We start from the raw sequence: 16,458 nt of genomic DNA on the forward strand, positions 1-16,458 counted from the left end.
TGAAAGATCCCAGCTGACCATAACCATGTTATGGTTGGGAGATCCACAAGACGGTAAGCTTCCTCTGGGCTCTTCTATTCTCACGTGTCTTCTCTGTAGGAATTGCTCACAGAGCTAGGAGATGCATTGTTGTCTATGGCTATGTCTTGCCTTTCCCCGAAACTTTGCTGGAAGAATGTGTGCTTTATGTTGTGAACACGAAATCACTAAGGCTGTGGGTGAGATCAAGCAAGAACATTTCAGCTAGGTTTCAGGGCAGTGCCATCCCTTCTAATAACCTCTGGACTCTGTGAGATGGGTTGGAAGGGAAATAGTGACCGACTAAAAGCCTCTGCATTCAGAAGCCTCTCCTCAAAGCTGTTCAGTGTTCCTTAGAGCAGTCAAGTGAAAAGAATGCTATTTAGATCTGAGAGGATAAGGCAATAACCATTTTAAAGAAAGATATTTACAGTGGGTCAAATTTTAAACAATGAGACTATTTCCACATGACAGCCTCTGCCAATAATTGCTTGTAATTGCTTTCCCATCAGCGCTGTCTTTGCCCTCTCTCTTTTACAGGAGCTGCAGAACTGCTGTCCTCTGTCTACTCAGCTTGGCTTTCTCCCCACCTCGTGCTGAGCAAGAGCATGTCTGCAATAGGGTTTTTTGCAGACATTGTAAATCGCTCGATTGCATCTAGAGGGACAAAGGGTTCTTGCCTCCTGTCTCCTGGATCAAATGATCTGGCAGCTGGTTACTGCGGCAAAAGTAAACTCACACGAGGTTACACGAGGTGTAGCCCAGCTCTGAGTTGTTGGAAACACAGGATTTTTTCTTGAGAAAGTGAACTAATGTGCTAAATGGCGTATCTGAAGGGGAGGTGAGCAAGGAGGGCTTTATGGAGAGAGCTGTGCAAAGTGGGAAGTGTTGTATGTAGTGGGCGGTGTGCGTTTGGAAGGGCCCTATATGCTCTTGCGATGAGGGCAAACACGTAAAACCTCACTTTGGTCATGCCGTATGAAAGATTTGCGTGCAAATAAGGAGAGCGTGCATACCTACCCAGAGGCGGCAGTGGGCTGGGTTTTGCGTCGGCCTGCGCATCTGCTCTCCCCCTGTGTCACAGTCCCCTTTCTAAATTCAGCGGTAGGAGTTTCTGGGGAGCGCTTTGGATGGCAGGCATTGCCAGCCCAAACCATCTGCCTTAATCCATGGATCATAACATGGGAAAGTTCTCCCAGCTGCAGCCGGCCAGGCAGAGCGGCAGACTGCAGGCTGTCCTCTGCCGAGCAGGCCAGCCCTTAAACCTGCGCGCTCATTTATCTAATTAAGTCTGAATTTCTTTTTTCCTGGCGAATCAATTTCTCAGTCTTTAAATGGTAACTTCGTTGTGCTAATCATACAATAGGACTACTAATGAATGTCTCAATTATTTAATGTTTGAATTGAGTAATTATTTTCTTGAGGTAGCAAATTGAAGTTTTGAGGAGGAAAAATACCATCTCCCTCCCCCCTTCTTTTGCTACTGCATAATTAAGTAATTGTATAGCCAGTGATTTAATAGCTACAAGATCAGGAGTGACGTGTTTTATTCATTTTCGGCAAGAGAGTCTCTCGTGTCTTCTCTTTCTCTTTAGGAGAAAGAGAAGCCCTTGCCACCTTCTTGGAAGGCAGGGGAACCAACTGCAAAGTCTTACCACGGGCTCTGTGGCATTTCTTATCAATGTTTAAGGATTTTCTCTTCTGTGCCAAGTTGCCTTTCACGTCGGCTCCTAGTGGGTGCTTTTCTGGTCCATGCTGATGGTGTGTCACTGGAAGCGAGGCGCTCCAGGTGTAGGCCGTCTCCGAGGGGTGCTCTGTGGCTTTGCTGCGCGTTCACGATGGCTTTTGGGCTCCCGTGCCCAAAGCTCTCCTCAGAGCTTGTGTCCCATCCATCCTGCGCAGGCCTGGGCTGTATCTAATGCACTTTGTTGTCCTTTCTCCATCCTTCAGCCACAATTTAAAATACTGCAGCCTGTTCTTGTGCACAGAAGAAATTCCTTGGTGCGGCGAGCTGCTTTTGAGATAGTCGCAATGCAAATCCCTGTGGTCTGAACAGAGTTTTTAAAAGATTTTTTTGTTGTAGCTGCCAAAGTAGCTACAGAGAGAGAAAGAAATCTAGAGAGAGAGCCCGGAGACTGAACATCATTTGACCTGTAGCTGCCTCTGCAGTCAGTGGCCAAGAGGGTGCCTCGGTCAGAGGATGCCTCCAGTCTGAGCAGGCTCCCTCGATCAGTGCGATGTGTTTGTCACAGGTTGTTCTCCTGTCGTTTCGCTGTTGACGAGAGATTCCAAGTGACAGTCTCGCTTGTGAAAATCCCTCCAATCCTTTTAAATAAATAAAGAACTTAATCACAAGGGAATTACTGTTCTCAGATGTTGAGACATCCTGGTGATGAAAAGAAGCGTCTAAGGAACAAGCATATTTAGTGTCGACTGAGCATATATTAGAATTACTTTTGTTTGCTTGCACGTTAGCTGTGCGTGGATATCAGCGGTGTAGAACATGAGCTGGGTGATAGTCTGCACAAATAATCCACCTCATCTCACCTTTTCTGTTTGTTTTTCTTCTTCTAGCAGACAGATCATGGTTTCTTCAAAGCTGTTTGTTGTAGCTGGGTAATATTTGCTAGTGGGACTTGGTCTGTAGCTTGTTTGTAAGCAGTTGCTTGGGAGTATAGACGTTTTTGTAGCCATAAAATGACCTGATAAAAAATGAATGATATGTCATATTCTGTTCTCTACTACAGATAGATTCACAGTTAGGTTACGGTTGTTCCTTGCTTGTATGAATGTAATGTTAAGCTGTGTTCCTGCTGTGCGCATTCGTGTTGGTGCGTCGCCGAAATGGGCTTTCTTGGCATAATCCCCCCCCCCCCCCCAAAACTTCAGTGAAGTCCTGAACAGGCTTATCATTGACTGGAGCACTGGCAGAGGGGGAGCACAAATGTGCTGTGAGTAGGTATCACAGGGAATTCATTAACAGTACCTAATTAGCAAATTCTGAGTAGCGAGTGCTTCAGGGAGGAGAGGCCGTTCTTGCAGTGCTCGACACACCCGAGTCACGATAACATCTCACCAAGGTAAGGTAGAGGTGCGCACCCAGCCAGGCACACATCCATACCTTCTGGAAAGAGCTGCCTTTCCGGGGGTTACGTGTGGATTTGCACAGAAATATCCTCCCATGGTCATCCAGCCTGGTGCTGTAATGCTGCTGAGAGTGGCGGAGCTGCTATCTTCCATGACACCAGGTTAAACTCCTGTGACGATGAGTGATTACTCACCACATGACAAATGAGCTGAGGACTACGGTAGAATTGCAACTAGTTTTTCAAGGGCTCCGTCTGCTGTTAAAGAAGTAGTGAGTTGCTTGTAATATTTTATTTAAAGCATGTCCTGCGTGTTGAAAAAGCACCCTGTAGATAGCAAATGCCAGAGCAGGAAGCAGCTTTGTTGCTTTGGAGGAGAAACCACACAGAGCGAGCGGGAACTTCCCACTCTTTTTAGACGAGGTTGGGGTTTTGGAGAGGGCTAGGCCATGACATGTCAGGTTTTCTCAGCGTCTTCTTAGAAAGCGCTTCTGGCTCGCAGGTGTCCTTGGTGCTCAGAGCCCCAGCGAGAGGCAGCAGGAGCTCCTGGGGCTCAGCCCTTGGCAGATCAGGCCCCCAGACTTCACGTCGAGGGACTGTTTGCCCTGCAGCGTCGTGACTGCAGCTTTCCACCTCTCTCTGGTCACAACTTTAAACTTCCCACTGTGTGCGAAGCCCTTCAGATGGGAATTTTGTCCTCCTTGTTATAACATCGACCCCTTTCAAGCCCTGGGCGTTACACGGTCCTTAGACATGGTGGCTACCCTTAAGAAAACAGGAACAATGATGATGCATTTTTTTTTAAGGCTTTTCCAGGTATTTTAAAATCCTGCTTTCTGGTATCCTTATTTAACACACACGTTGTAATTAAGAAGAACTTCCTGTAGTCCTTTGGGGTTCCTGAGAAATTTGAGAGCTTGAGGGTTTTGTATGTTATGTTAACATGCTCATTAAAAAAGATAGGTCTTCTCTGCAGAGCTGAACAGATCCCAGGCAGCAGCTGGCACAGCTGTAATGTTTGAGGGCCTTTGGGAAGGACAAGCGTGCAGTGCATGTGGGTGTGTGGGATGGGTTGCAGATGTTTGTCAAAGCTGGACACGCAGAGCAGGAAGAGGTCAGAGTCCTTTTGTTTTGGGTGTGAAAGGTGAGCTAAGGTGATGCCAGCTCGTCACCCCACGGGGCTGCAGCAGGGAGGCCAAGGTGGGTTTGGCAGGGTGAGCTCTGCAGGGCCGAGGAGCCGTGCAAGGTCCTGAAACAACAGTGTTGCCCATGAGGAATCAAAACGTTTCTGTTGTTTAGTCAAAGCGTACCCTTTGTGCTGCATCGATGTGGAGGCACTGTACCCCAATTAACACTAAAAGTCCCACTTGTAAAGTTTTCAGTGCCAGGACCTTATTCTTTTATTTTTAATGGTGAATGTGGTTTGAAGGTAGTCCTAGTCACCTCGATAGCAAGGCCAGCTTGGAGAAGGCTATATTTGAGTCAAGCAATTTTTTAATTCTCTGTTCAGTCTGCTTGGAGTTCTGTTGTTTGTGGATAAGGATACAGCCTATTAGGGCCTGGTGGTGTTTATTGCGCGCCGACTGATGCTGTGGGCTGAAAAAAGAGCTCCGTTTAGTTACTACGTTGTAGGCTCACCAGGAGGGTGCAAATGTCCTACTGGATGCTGCTGCTCTGAGCCTGGTCCTAGTGTCTCGGGGCCTTTGTTTTGCTGGAAGCTTTCAAGGTGGCAGTCAATCACCGTACGCAGGTTTGAATCAAAAGCTCAGCAACATTGCTGATGTCTTGGGACAAGGAAGGATTCTTTTCCTGGAATATCAGCTTTTTTATTTTATTTTATTTTATTTTATTTTTCTAGTTCAGCTTTGCACTGTAATTGTTGGATAACACTAGGAGCTAGGCAACGGTTAGGTAACAGAGAGATAAACTTAGCAAGTCCTCACCTGGGCCAAGGCTGCCCTCTCTCTCCCACATTCTGCTGCTCTAGTGCAGTTATGTACAGGGGTCCTTACGGACCACAGTTTGCATAAAACTGAGCTTGAAAAAGCCTGCGATGTGTTTGCAGCAGGACTTTCCCAAAGTTAGACCGTACTGGTGATAAAGCTTGGTTTTATGTGTCACTACTTTCCATGCCCACTTTTGCAACTGGTAGACAGCCTTGCCTCTTAGCAATGCATTACTCCCTCCTCGACACTTCCTCGAGCATCTCTCCGCGGGGAGCTGCTGCAATCAGTGCTGGGTGTCCCTAGTGATAACCGTTACCAGATGTTTACATGTTTTGAGATGTCATAGCCAGAGCTCTCGATCGTTTCATCTCCATTTTTTATGTTTCATTTTGTAAGTAGCATTTATTTTGCAAAGTTAACTTCCTTCCCTAAGTTCACCTCTTCCCTGGGGCCTCGCTGTACCAGGTACTTGTGCATTCTAGCAGCCGCTAGATACAATAGGACACTGAGATACGCTAGATGCATCCAGCTGCTCTCAGTGACTGTATTTTGGACACCTGCATGGTTGTTTAGCGCGGCAGAGCGCAGCTATCAGCTGAAAAGTGTCAGAGGAAGCCGACATTATGGTGCTCCATTCCCCTCCAGTGACTTCCAGATGAGATTTGCTCTGAAGACGATTTCCGCGAGCGCTGGCGCTGCAGGCCTCTCCGTGTCCGCTGTGCCCGGTGGCAGAGAGGGGCTGTAATTGGAGGGCCGCCACCAAGCCCGGCGCTCCTGCCCCGACCGGGGTTCGGAGCCCAGCTCCGCCGGCAGACGTGGCTTTTCCAAAGCTTTTGGCACCAGCCTGCGTCTCTCCCCACCGCCGTCAGCAGTGAGGAGCTTGGAAATTCGTTGTGCTTTGGAAGAGTAAGGCATGATGCTTTGAACCATTTGGAGGCTTCTCTGCTAGGATGTCAGGCTTATGTTTGCTTAGATAGTAAGTAGCCTGTGTTGCAGTGATTCTAATTTAAATCCTCTTTAAATAGATCTGAGTTAATTAACTTTTTTTTGAATTGTCATGAAAAGCCTCCTCCTCAGGCTTGTTGTTGATTCTCCCCGAAGGTGGAAACTGCAGGAGTTCCTAGATGTCTTGCTCTCACCTTGAGCGTTCTCTGCCGCAAACTTGCGGCGTTTGGCTTTCCTCAGATGCTAGAATCTCAGATTTCACTTGTGAAGGTTTCACTCAGCTGAAAATCCCTGTTGAATGCTGTCTGCATACAGAGCACGGGATCAGACCCCTCATTTAGATCAATGGTTCGTAAAAAAAAAAAAGAGAGAGATGAACTCTGAGCCTGTGAAGAAAACCTCGTAGGGGGATAAGGGAGAAGGGGGAGAGCTGAGGTAATGGAAGAGAGATATCTCCAGCCTGTAAATGGATGAAGGGAAAGGGAAGGTATCGTGCCTCATCCTCCTGGGATTAATTTTGAATATCAAATGCTTGATCTCAAGCCGTTCCTTAGGCAGCCGGTCATGTTTCCATGAAAGCCATATTTTGAAAAGATTTTTTTTCTGATGCCTTAAAACAGAGGAAAGGAAAGCAAATGACCTTATCCTGCTTTGCATTATGTCACACTTGATGATATTCTTTTGCACTACTTGCAGATAGCTTGACACATTGAGGCAGACAGCCCCTTATTATTAAATCTGTTTGCAAATGTGCTCAGATTGCCCTTCACATCCACCCCTGGTTATGAGCAGTGGCAGACTGTGGCTGTGAATCACAGGTCCCTGTAAACACGTGCTGTGCTGCCTCCCCTTCTCCCCTCCTCTTGACTAACACTGTCAACAGTATAGGAATTAATGAAGTATCCTACGGGAAAATGCAAGTGCTTTCTTCTCCCCACCTCCTGCATGAGCGTAGGCAGACGAGGCACGCTCTCGCCACGCTCTCCTCCCGGGGCTTGTTCTGGTCCTTCTGCTCCCTCTTTGGACTCCAGACAAGGCGCTGACCTCGTTAATCTGACCGTGCAGTATCCTGCAAACAGCGTTAAGCAACCAAGTCCCTTTTATGCTATGTCATGTCTCCCCTAGGTCTCTGTGCAGGGTCAGCCCGGGCCAGCGACACTTTCCGCTGTCAGGCAAATCTGAATCAATACTGCCTCATGCTGCTGAGACCTGCTATTACTGCTAGCGCTGTTTCCTTTCAGACAAGACAGAAAAGCAGCCCAATCGCTTACTCCAAGGAGCGTGTTTCTCTGCAAAGCACTGCATTGTTCGCTCCCGTTTATGTTCTTCCTGACTAAATTTGCCGTGTATGGCAGGCAACTTCAGCTAGCTGTATGGAGGGCTGTCGGGGGGGAGATCTTTCTTGCCTCTGATAGTCTGCTGTCCTCTTCCCTCGTGCAGCTGCAGATTTCCACCCGTGAGGTGGGAAGTGATGTGCGAAGTGACCGCGCTTATTTGTGCGTTGTTGTCAGCATCATTTATTTGGTCCTGGCTGCGGTCACTTCTGGGTGGCAGTCAGTTGTGTGTTTGATATTCGGCTTCCTTGTGAGCTGAGGTGGAAAGTCCTCCCAGAGGATGACTAAGAGAGAATTTTCTTTCCTGTCTCCAGGCAAATGATAATTGGCCTCTGGCCTGCATGGTACAGGTCAAGGAACCATCATTAAATACCAGGCCTACACAAAACCACAGCTGGAGGACTCCCGGTGGTTTCAGTCTGGCCTTTATTCAGCTCCTAATAATTTTTATCCTACAACAGGTATTTGGACTTTGAATATTCATAATATTCATGCTCGCATCTAATGCCGCTGCAAAACTTGATAAGGTCTTTGTGTCACCAGCAGCTCATGGTAGAGGGTTCCAGAGTGGCTTGTGCATTCCTGCTGCAACGCTGGCTTTCGGTTTCTTTGAATATGTACTTGTCCTTTCGTTATGGGAGGATAAATAAAAGGCATCATCTGACCTTGTTCTACAATCTTTTTCCTTGTTACTTATCCTTCTCTTGAATATGCAGCTCCGTTTTTTTTCATCTGATATGGAAATGTGTTTAGGATCAGATTTTTGTTTTTTTGTTTCTTCCTATATTTCTTATATACGTTTATCTGTCCAGTACTGAAGAAGATATTGGAAACTGGGAATATTGTTTTCTTCTGTGATAGCATTACCGTATTTTCAGTTATTGTTCTCTCTCCCTTTCTAAATATGTCTCGGTTTTTTGGCCACTGTTGTCTGCTGAGTGAATGTTTCTGTTAAGTTGTCCATGGTGAAGTCTAGTTATTTTTTCTTGGGCGGTTACAATTAAGTTAGAATCCATCAGTGTGTATGAGTTGTTGGAAATGTTTCTTTTGATAGACATTACCTTGTACTTGTCTGTACTAAATTTCAGCTGCTATTGTTTTCTTAATTGCCTGTGTTAGATAATGCTGCATTTCCCACCATCCTCTCCTCCTGACTAAAATGAATAGCATTTGTTTCACGAATGCTTCAGACTTGACACCTTTTTCCCCCATGCCATTTAGAACTTTAGCCGAGCTTGGCCGCTTGATTTCATCTGCTGTCAACTTACGTTCATTTTTTAGTCATTGTTTTCTTTCTTTTTTGTCTCTGCCCACTTCCTTCTCTGCTGTTGCTGTCATATTGAGACTACCTGGTAGCCTCGGGGCATATTTTCACTGTGGTAGGAGGTGTTATGGCACACCTGCACAGCTTGATTTTTATCTGGGATGGGTTAGAAAAGCTCCGGTTTCATAAAAACGTAATAGTAAAGATGTAGCGCAAGCTATTTAGACCCTGCCCCCCCCCCCCCAAGGCACGTGTATGAATTGTTAACCTGTACTGAAGTCTATACATATGTGTCTTCACTGCTTTTTTGTGGGTCCACTGACCCACGGAGGCTTGAATCTAGCTATCATGAGTGTAGTCATTGGTATTTCCTCATTGCAATGTAGATATGATACCTGGAATCTGTCTCATACAGTGGATTGAAGAAGCATGATTAAGGAGATCTGACTTTTATTTTTCACTCTGCCACATCCCTGCTTTGTATGGCTTTTGACAAGCTGTTCCTCTTCTTCCAGCTATTGTCTGTTTTGTGTATTTTACATTCTAAATTCCTTGTTCAAATGACATTCCCTAACAATGCATCCGTAATAAGGTGTTTTTCATCTTTGTAGCCTGCTGCTTCTTCGGTGGTATTGGTAATTATTAATCAAGACATTTTTGAAGTTCCAATAAATTATACCTGCTTTTCTTCAAGGTATTGTTGAATTCCTCAGAGAACTCTAATAGATTAGAGAGGTGTGACTTTACTTTTTAAAAGCCATGCTGCTTGCCATGTCAAGTACATCTAGGTAGTTTATTACAACTTTCCAGCTACTAATTTAACCAGTTTACTTAATACTGAAATGAGCCTTTGAAGTCTGGAATTATCTGTTCTCTACCAAAGCAAGGAGTGATCATTTCCGTGCCAGCACAAATTACCAAGTGAAATTTTGTGGGCCTCAGATTGTGGAGTAATTTCAACCGTACTTTAGTTTTCCGTCTGTGCAAGTTCCACGGTACTTTTAAATGTCACGAAAGCAACTCTCCAGTTTTGCGATTTCCCAGAGTTCTCTACTGCGGGCAACGAAACCATTTGGTAACGTGACATTTATAAGAAACCTGTTATAGCTCCTCTCCTGTCGTAGCACCTCTTTGGGGAGGACCTGGACAGCATGTTTGTTAATTGGCATACCTCCCATGCAGCCGTGTCCTTCAAAGGGGCTGGCGAGCCATGAAGAGGTGGAGAGTCCTTTGGCATAGCTGTTGAGGCAGATGAAGGGTACAGAGAGAGTTTATAGGCCGCCTGCAGAAGCAAGGTAGCAAGCTTGCTCTTTTAATGTAACTCGATTGGCCTTCCTAGTCAGGGTAAATCCAAAGTTAATCGCTGGGAGGTATGTTGGTATCTTTATCACTGTATTTATATTTTATGGAACCATCTGGTCCCATTAAAGCTTTGAAAGTCAGCTTAGGTTGCATTGAATTTTGCAATAGCTGAGAAGAAGAAGGCTCCATGACAAGCAAGGGTATGTGAGGTATGGGGATGAAGCGTATTCTACTGCAAGCCGAGCACTGAAAACTGGATGGACAGTCAGAGCGAGACGAGTGGTACAAACTTTGAGTGCAGCATTCAAATCCCCTGTGCCAATTGTAATGGGGCTCAGTGCTGTGTCCTCCCTGAAGGTAAATGGTTTTTTAACTGTAATGTTCATGTCCAGTGAAACACCATCAGCATCTTCTCCTTTGGGGTTATTCTCAGAGAGGATGAGACCTTGGTAACTCTTTGTGAAGGCAGCGGTGACAACTTGAAAAATGGCTAGACCAGAACACACGTGCGCTTCCCAGGCAGCTGGTGTAATGAGTTGCTCCAGGACATTAGTGTCTCTAGCCAGTCCCATCAACGGCTGCATCCCAGTGGGGTGCACACATTGTACAAAGCAGTCTAGCTACCTGCTTTCCCACCTTGCTTCCTCCTGCCCCCCCTGTTCTTACCAGCTTTTATAAAACCAACTAAATTACTTCCATCAGAAACCAAGCTGAAACCTGAGCAATGGGCAGGCTTACTTCTTGGATCATTGCTCTTGTGTTACCTCCTCCAACAAAGCTGGCAGTTCCAATCCTGACAGCAGAGCAGCTGCAGAGTTATCAAAACTTGGAGCCTCCCTGTTCTCATTTTGCTGTTTGCTTGCTTGGGCAAGGCTCTTACAGATTGCAGGGTCCCTTCCCCTTCCTGCACATTACCTTTCCAGGGCTATGGCTTGGAAAACTGGAGCAGAGTGGTGTGCGTTGACTGAATTGCCTCCTGCCTGACAAAGCTGGTGGCTTTCCCAGGCAAAGTTGGCCTTACTTCACACCCAGGCTTCAGTGGCAGTCCCAGTGCTGGTGTGTCTGGAGTGTGTTTGGCTGGGACACAGTCTCGGTGCTGACTTGGGATGTGAGAGCTGTTACCATGCAAATAATCTGCTTTTCAGTGGGTTCCCAACATGTGTGGTGAAAGTGGGAAAGGAATTTGTGGGTATTTTGCTTTTAGTGAGCACCTCAGGTGTCGTAATAATTTGACAATAGAAACATTTTTCTTTCAACTGCAAACAAAACTTGCTTTTCCTGGCTGGATCCAATGATTCCCAGCAGGTTTGAAAGGTACAAAACAAAATTTGTATTGATTTCTTCCAGAGAATCGCTGTATATTTCCTGTGTAAATGCTCCTGCAACCCCCTGTGATTTTCCTACACCCCTAACCCCGCTCCACTATCCCCTTTCTGCGTTAGGATCTTCCAGCAGTAGCAGGATGGTAACATCCTTGCTCTCAGAAAGACAGTGGTAATTAGTTTCTGAGAAGCCCCTTGAGATGCAGATGAAGATGCCTCTAAGGAACTGCAAAGGCTGGTGCAGAGGGAGGCTTGGCATCCATGAACATAAGGACAGAGACCGCATCCCTCTGGGGACTGTCATCTTTAGCGAGCCCTGCTTTGCTTTCAGGAGAGCCCTGAAACAGCCTGTTTTTGATGAGGGAAACCAGGGTTGCGTGAGGTACTCCCCCAGACCCAAGGCTAGCTGGAACCAAGGAGGTTTTGGGCTTCTTTCAGTGCTCCGCTTGGTCCTGTGCTGGTTCCCTTGCTGCTTCTCACAAAGATTAACTGATCTGCTAGTTAAAGTGAACATAATTAGCCTAGGGCTGCCTGGTGTTGGCTAAAACAGGAATGTGATTGCCTCTCATCTAATGCCACAGCCTGGTGCAAGACCTCCTTAAAAGGGAGTTCTGCTTGAGGGGGCATTTGGTATCCTCGACTGGGAGGACCACAGGGCGTGCAGGAGAGCGTGCCCAGCCTCTGTAGCTGGGAAGGGCTGTTGTTGTGTGGAAACTTGACTGCTTTGTCAAAACCCCATGACTGAGACCCTCTGCTTCACCTCACCCCCTTCTTCTGTGACCTCTTGCAGCATCTCTGTGTGCCTCGAGGTGGTTCGACTGGGCATCCTGGTGCACAGTGCAGCAAATGCCGCATTCGAAGGGGAATCAGAGAGGGGCTGGTGGGAAATGCATGCCTTGTGAAGGAAAGGAAACCTCTTCAGGTCTGATCTGCAGGAGCCCTGCTGAGCCTGGCTCGGCTGGAAGGGAATCCCTGCTGGCAGCCCACACACAGAGGTCAAGGCACGGTATTTACTCGTGGCAAATCCCAGCAGAGTTGCTCACTCCTTGCCCTTTTCCAGGTGGAAATGGAGTGTGCCAAACCATCTAGCAACGCATCAGAAAAGGCTTTGCAAACTAAGCGTACATCCTCTTTGCAGTAAGTGATATTTTATAGCGATAACTTTGCCTTGATTAGATTGGTCACAATTTCGCCTCTCACCCCTGAGTATCTAAGGGTTGCTGATAATTTGTGGCTTCGGGGCAGTGGCTTTTCAGTGGTGCTGTACATACTAGAACTGAGCAAGTAATTCATGTAAGCAATTTATTCATTGAATGCGCCGGTTTCAAGCTTGGAATGTGTCTGCTGGGCAAGTTGCTATTTCCTTCAATTTATTAGTCAGCGAATAATATGCTAATGTATATAGAAACTTACATATTAGAAAGCATATGTAGTTCAGAAAACGGGCCCAGCTGGCAAGCTCACGTTGTCCAGATGAATCACGTGAACTGGTTTCTTCCCCTCTGGTGGGGCTCACCCGTGAGCTGCTCGAGGTGAAGGGATCCTTTCCCGTCTGTAGGGTTTATCCAGATGCTTGTAGGTAGTAATCACTGAAGGCGTTATGAACAAGCCGTTCATTCACATCCTCGACTGATAAATGGTGCTTGCAACCCTGTGCTCTCCGCCTAGCATACAAGGTGCTTTGCAAACTCGGAAGAAAAGGGGCTAAATCTGTGTATGGCCCCGAGGCAGTGCGTGGATAGGGCTTTTCTATTCACCCTCCACTCCTCAAAGAGCAGGGAATCGAAGCTCCTATCATGATTTGAAGTGGCTTTCCAGCTGCTGCCTCTCTTCCTGTCATTGCCTCAGTTTGATTAATGACTGGACCGTCCATTCCAGCACTTCCCTCTCTCCTTGACTTAATTCTTTTTTTTTTTCCCCCCTGCGCTTCTTTTTTTTTTTTTCTCGCACAAACTGCTGATCTAAATGTTCAAAATAAATTATGCTGAATAATGGATGAAGACAGCTGCATAATTTATGGTGCCACAGGGTGAGGCAAAGCTGCGTGTGCTCTTCCTCTGTTTCCTGCCCCCGGTGCCAGCCCGTGCCCTTTCTCTGAGCAAGCCGAGGAGCTGGAGGAAGCGGCACCGAGTTCGCTGCCGGCTGTAGCGCAGGAAAGGCCGGCTGCAATTTAGATGCTGTATTAACTTAGAGAAGTGATTTAACGTTGCAGAATTACTCACATGGGGGTGTTCTGACTATTCCGTGTCCTGTATATATTATTATTATTACTTCATGCTCTTCATGTGGTGAATGGAGAAGGATGGATGCCTGTGCTTCCCCCCGCCACTGGCTAATCCCAATTTTAGACCACTAAGCGTGCTTCTTTAGCTTGTGTTTAATGCCTCGCACCCCCCTCCATTTATTATGTGAAACTTTCTCGAATAGACGGCAGTCCCTCTGCTCTCTGCCCAGAGACGCCTGTGTTCGTAGCCCATTACTCAGCCCACGATGTTCGCTTCCCTCTGCGTGGAGGAGTGGACAGTTTGGCAGAGATTTAGCCCTTGGTCCTGTTAGCAGTAGTCCATGGGGCTTCAATAGCACCCTTCAAAGAGGGAGTCCAAAGCGCTTGCGAACCATGGGTGAGCTTCTGCCCGGTGCGGGGGCAGGATAGAGGCACCAGAAGAGTTTTGTAGATGACGTGGCAGGGGCTGCAGTGATTCGATCCGGACTGGTGTTTTGCCTCAAGTGTCAACGCTGACAAATCTTCCAAAGTACTGATGTTAGCATGTTTGGTTTTGGCAAGTTGCAGCAATTTTTTTCTGACTTCTATATTATATTCTAAGTCTCTCTCTCTATAAAGATATCAGATATAATTATAATATGTTGAAATGAAGTACTTCAACCTTATCAAAAATAACATTTTGATAATTTTTTCACTGAAAATGTCAACACAATCAATAGGTTCTTGCAAATGTTTTGATTTCATTAAATTCAGCAGATTGTTTAGCTGGAATGTTTTAACCCATACTAAATATCCTTTTTTCCATATTGGGATGAACTTAGATAATCAGGTCACCTTTATGGAGCCACACTGTGACAAAGCGTAGCTTTTTTAAATGTAGCCGTTCATATTCCAAGGGGAGAGAGCGGCAGAGATGACTGAGACAGAGTGAGGCAAAGAAAAAAGGATGTATGTTTATGGAGAGACATCATTTTTCTCTATCCAAGTTTATTATCCCATCCGTTTGCCTCCGTCTTTTTCTGATGTCTTGTCCGTCAGCCGCTAAAACCTAATTCTGTAAAAAATAAATACAACTTGAGTAAATTAAGTGAAAAGGCTTCACAGAACCCAATTACTCTCCGTCCCCCGAATGCTGGGGAATGGAGTTCATTTCCCTGTAATGAACAAAACGGTGAGTGACAGTTTGGCAAAATGAGCCGTATCTCAGAGCTGGCTTCATCTACACAGATGTGGAGTATCTAGGAACAGATATGTACGTATAGACGTGTATATATACGTAGGAATCTTCTCCTGGGAGGCACGTTTTGCCCCTATTCATCTTGGCACATGCTACCTCATTTGCCAGCCCTGGTTGGGTTCCTGGGAGAAATCATGTTTATTATGGAAACCATTTGTTAATAAAAATTGGAGCAGAAGCTCATTTGAAAAGCTGCAACAGAGATAGTTAAAGTTGCCCAAGCGTTTCCACTCGAACTCTCCTGTTTCATTTGCTTAAAGGTCTCAACTTCCAGGCTGCAATTTTCCAGGCACGGTCACACCCTGCCATGGGAGAGGTTTGGGAGGAAAGCTCTAGGCAAAAAGCGGTGCTTTGCAACCCAAGGGGAAGAATGCAAAGGCATATGAAAATACATGTAAAAGAGTATATGGGAGCTAGAAAGTAATATGCTTAAGGAACTGACCTGGGATACAGGACTAATCCCCGCTCTGTCACAGGCTTAACTGTATGACCTTCAGCAAATCATTTTGCAGTCTGTTTCTCTATTCCCCAGCAGTGTGTCATTTTGCTCGCTCTCCTTGTCTGATTGCAGGCAGGTTTGGTAAAAGATTTTGTTCTTCGGTGTGTGTATTGAACTTTGCTCAAAAGAGTCTCATTCCAGCTGTTGCTGTAATACGTGTAGCGTACGCTTGAAGGAAAAGGTGCACAGTGGAATAAGGCTGGAGGGGGCAGAACCCACTCTGAAACCCTTGACTGACTTTCTTTTTGTGTGTGCACATGCAGTGCTGCATATTTGTAGGAGATAAGACTAAAACCAGGAGCTTTCTTAAGTTAAATGGATGCATGTGTGTACAGGGTCATTAAGAGTTTCACAGGTTTCAAAATCAGAAGAGAGTTCACGGGGTGCAAGTCTCCCGTGACACAGGAGCTGATCCAGTTGCTTTGGCGCTGATGACTGCCAACTCAGTGGGTCGCATACGTTGTTACCATAAATAAGACAAGGATAGGTGAAGGATCTCGCTCGTTGCCTTTGCCATTTTGGATATTTATGCATACACTCTTTTATAAACCTTCCTGAATCGTTAGGGGCAGGATACTGGACTTGATGGGCTATTGCCCTACAAGTCCTTGCAGAACATACCTGTGCCCTCCCATGTGCTTGTTTTACTGTGGAAAGTATGAGCCAACATAGCTTGTTTGCGGGAGTCATTGTGGTGCATCGAGTAATAACTACATGAGCGAAGGAACTTGCAGTGCTTTATTATGCGTGATATCCAGCCGGTGAAAGACAGCTGCTGCTGCTCTATGGGGTATTATATCCCCATAATCAATATCAGGGAGGAGGAACTGTTGGTCAACCTCTTCCCTATTATGGGCACTTAGGCAATGCTTGGGTTGACAAAGAACCGTGTACTGACTGCAGACAGCACATGTTCAGCATGCTCCTCATATATCAGGAAGTGATCCAGCCAAATGCCCAGATGCTCTTGACAGCTAACTTTGGAGAGGAGCAAATGACAAAGCAGGTTTTCAACCAGGTGAGTCCCCATGTGCTTTGGATACCCCGTGAACTGCTTTGTTTCAGTCTTGCAGCCTGGGGCAGGGAGACTGATAGACGCATGCAATTAAGTCAATAAATATCAACTAAGCAGGTGACTGGAGTGGTGTGATCTGATGTCAGGTGCAAAGGACTGGGAGCCAGGACTGCTGGGTTATTTTTCTGGCACTGCCACTGATTCGTTTTGACTTTGAGCAAGTCATTTAATCTCTCAGTAATTAATCCTATTCATACAGCTAAGTT

At 46.2% G+C, this 16,458-nt stretch overlaps 1 protein-coding gene across 6 annotated transcripts in view; it reads left to right on the forward strand.

Annotated features, from left to right (window-relative positions):
* OPCML (opioid binding protein/cell adhesion molecule like) overlaps positions 1 to 16,458 on the forward strand; it is a 361,149-nt gene that overhangs the window by 107,808 nt on the left and 236,883 nt on the right. The window contains exon 1 of one of the 6 annotated variants that reach the window (XM_068916616.1): positions 12,280 to 12,354. The exons of the other annotated variants lie outside the window; for them this stretch is intronic. The gene's annotated coding sequence lies outside the window, so the exon portion shown is untranslated. Of the gene's footprint in view, positions 1 to 12,279; positions 12,355 to 16,458 lie in introns of those variants that run through there. 6 annotated transcript variants of the gene reach the window in all.

Source organism: Struthio camelus, chromosome 22, assembly GCF_040807025.1.
Source record: "Struthio camelus isolate bStrCam1 chromosome 22, bStrCam1.hap1, whole genome shotgun sequence".
Classification (NCBI taxonomy): Eukaryota; Metazoa; Chordata; class Aves; order Struthioniformes; family Struthionidae; genus Struthio; species Struthio camelus.